The 3,598-nt window shown below is 42.9% G+C and overlaps 1 pseudogene across 1 annotated transcript in view; it reads right to left on the bottom strand.

Moving 5' to 3' along the window:
- LOC108295032 overlaps nt 1–1,406 on the bottom strand; it is a 2,602-nt pseudogene extending 1,196 nt beyond the window's left edge. Inside the window, exon 1 of the transcript XR_001821243.2 lies at nt 11–1,406. The product of XR_001821243.2 is annotated as a keratin, type II cytoskeletal 8-like (transcript). The remainder of the gene's footprint in view (nt 1–10) is intronic.
- Between the last annotated feature and the right edge of the window lie 2,192 nt (nt 1,407–3,598).

The raw sequence follows: 3,598 nt of genomic DNA on the forward strand, positions 1-3,598 counted from the left end.
TCTTCTTCACAACCACGGCCTTGGTGGAGCTGGTGCGGCTGAAGGTGGAGCCCGCGCCAGAGCCAAAGCTGGAGCCCAGGCCGTAGCTGAGGCCGGGGCTTGTGAGGCCCCCATAGGCAGAGCTCAGACCACCTGCACAGCCGCTGGTGGTCTTCGTGTGGATACTCATGTTCTGCATCCCGGACTCCAGCCGGCTCTCCTCGCCCTCCAGTAGCTTGCGGTAGGTGGCGATCTCGATGTCCAGGGCCAGTTTGACGTTCATCAGCTCCTGGTAGTCACGCAGCTGCCGTGCCATGTCCTGCCTGGCCTTCTGCAGGGCTTCCTCCAGCTGCTGCTGCTTGGCACGAGCATCCTTGAGTGCCTGCTCCCCGCGATGCTCAGCATCTATAATGGCGGCCTCCAGGGAAGCCCTCTGGCCTTTGAGGCCCTCAATCTCGGCCTGGAGCCGGCTGATGTTCCGGTTCATCTCAGAGATCTCAGTCTTCGTACGCCGCAGGTCATCCCCGTGCTTCCCAGCCAGCTTCTGCAGCTCCTCATACTTGATCCGGTATAGCTCTCCACCTCAGCCCGGCTGCGGTTGGTGATCTCCTCATACTGCGCCTTGACCTCAGCGATGATGCTGTCCATGTCCGAGGAGCGGCTGTTGTCCATGGACAGCACCACAGAGGTGTTGGAGATCTGGGACTGCAGCTCCTGGATCTCCTCTTCGTACAGCTGCCTGAGGAAGTTGATCTCCTCAGTCAGTCCTTCCAGGCGAGACTCCAGCTCTATCCTGTTCATGTAAGCTTCATCCACATCCTTCTTGATGAGGACAAATTCATTCTGCATCTCTGTACGCTTACTGATCTCTTCCTCATACTTGTTCTTGAAGTCCTCCACCAACCCCTGCATGTTGCCAAGCTCTGCCTCCAGCTTCAGCTTCTCCTGGCCCAGAGTCTCCAGCTGCCGCCTCAGGTTGTTGATGTAGCTCTCAAACATGTTGTCCATGTTGCTCCGAGCCGTTTTCTGCTGCTGCAGGAGGCTCCACTTGGTCTCCAGCATCTTGTTCTGCTGCTCCAGGAACCGCACCTTGTCGATGAAGGAAGCAGACTTGTTGTTGAGGGTCTTGATCTGCTCCTTCTCCTGGGTACGCATGGCCTGGATGTTGGGGTCCATGTCCAGCTTAATGGGGTTTAGCAGGCTCTGGTTGATGGTGACGGCGGTGATGCCTCCCAGGCCTATGCCGCTGGCACCCGCATAGCCTGCACCCAGGCCACCGCGGAAGCCAGTGCTGCTCACTCGGGAGAAGCTCGAGGAGCTCGAGCGGGCACTGGGCCCACTCGTGAAGCTGCTGAAGGCCCCGGGGCCAGAGGTGGACACCTGTAGGCCTTCTGGGTCACCCTGATGGACATGGTGGAGGCAGGAGTGGAGGCAGGCGGGCTGAACCAGGGAGAGATTCCAGAAGGAGCGGAGAAGCTGCTGCTTCTTTCTTTTGTTATATATAGGGATTGGAGAGATGGTTTATGTAACTAATTCCTCTTTAATTGACAATGTCTCCTTGAATAGGCAAAATGTGTCTGATTTTCCATTATATAATCTTCCTTCTACTTCTGTCAGACTATTAGTATTATGTATAGAACCTCTTAAATATAATAGAAAAAATTGCTAATTAAATTAAGCCTAGAGGCAAGCCTTTTAAATAGTAGTAATATTTTCATCTGATAGGAATATATTCTGTATACATGTTAAAGCATAAGAAACATTAATGAAGCATGATCCTTGCCTTCAAGGAAAATGTACATTTGATATGTACATAGGTAAATAATTATAATAGAAACAAAAGAATATTCTCAGTGCTATAATAAACTACAACAAAGTTCAATGGAAGCATAGAGGAAGAAGAGAAGAAAATTAACTAGAGAAATTATCTAGAGAAATAAAGAATTCATGGATACATTGGCATTTACTCTAGGCACTAAAACCTAAGCAGAATGAGACTGGGTGTTCAGAATTTTGGAAGAATGATAGGCATTTTCGGGGCCACATTTAGCCCAGCAGATTAATTATATATATTTTTAAATGAATGAATAGTATCAGTAGAAAGCTAAATGAGTGTCTTAGAACAAAAAATGCTTTGGAATTATAACCACTATTCTAGGGGATTTGATTATTATACTTTTAAGTAATTAGAAGGCACTGTGAGTTTTGAGCAAAGACTGCTATAAATGAATTTGTATTATAACATTAAGAACTTTGTGTATTTACATGTTTCTCCAGAGGAGATGGGGTAGAACTATACAACTTATTGGAATATAAACAATGACCAAATCTATATTTAAAAACATATTTTTGTCACATATGAGACTCAGCATTGTTTATATCAAGCATATGTATGAGTATGGTTCTACCTGCCAAAAATACATTGATTTCTAGAGGTGAATTTAAAAATCTATAGCTAAGTTGTAGCTAAAGAAAAGAAATGTATTGAATAAGTCAACTGAAGAATAAAGCATGAAAAAGTTCAAATAAGAAAAGTAATTAATCAGCCAGACGTGGTGGCTCACGCCTATAATCCCAGCACTTTGGGAGGCCGGAGCGGGCAGATCAAGAAGTCAGCAGATCAAGACATTGGCCACCATGGTGAAACCCAACTCTACTAAAATACTGAAAAATAGCTGGGCATGGTGGTGCCTGTAGTCCCAGCTAGGCAAAAGGCTGAGGCAGGAGAATCGCTTGAACCGGGGAGGAAGAGGTTGCAGTGAGCCTAGATTGAACCACTGCACTCTAACCTGGTGACCGAGTGAGACTCTGTCTCAAAAAGTAAAAAAGTAACTAATCAACCATTTTACATTTATAAGAAACTTAAACATCATTCAAAGTTAGGGAAACTCAGTTTGATATTTTAGTTCTTTTTGTTTGACTTAAGAAAATATATCTAATATGTGAAAGATTTTTAATTTTTTATACGCGATAATTGCATAGCAATTGTGATTACAGGTAAAAAAAATTCAATTATGTATTATAGAGCATTATTTTATATTTGCCAATAACAATGGTTAATATTTATTTGATAAATTATATATGTATACATATATATATTCAATATACTAAACATACTATATCAGAAGACATGAATAATGGTGAAATCATTTTTCTTTGTTTCATATTTATCATATCCAGTCTATGCAAATACAGGAGGTTCAGGACATAAAAGGTAAGCTGCAATTTACTGAGTGCTTATTATGTGCCAGTCACAGTGCAATACACAACATATACTATGTTGGTTAAATTAATGCATGAGGTTGGTATTTAGTTTGTTCATGCCAAAAGTAATTACTGCGAACAAACTTTGTGCTAGTATTGTATTAACTGCTTTTAGTAGAGCAAAGAATGAGCTGTTAAATGGTCCTTATTTCACGCAGCTTACATTCTAATAAAAAAATAAACATTACATAAATAACTATAGTAAAATATGATGAGTTTAGATTACATCTCAAGGATATTTTGGTCGCAGTCTTTAGCTGACAGCTCAAGAATTCTGAAAGAAGTAATATTCAGTTCATACGTGAAGGCTGAGTAGGAATATGGCTGGCAAAAGACATAAGAAGAAAAAGAGAGA

This window comes from Cebus imitator, unplaced genomic scaffold (assembly GCF_001604975.1).
Source record: "Cebus imitator isolate Cc_AM_T3 unplaced genomic scaffold, Cebus_imitator-1.0 Scaffold615, whole genome shotgun sequence".
Taxonomy (NCBI): domain Eukaryota; kingdom Metazoa; phylum Chordata; class Mammalia; order Primates; family Cebidae; genus Cebus; species Cebus imitator.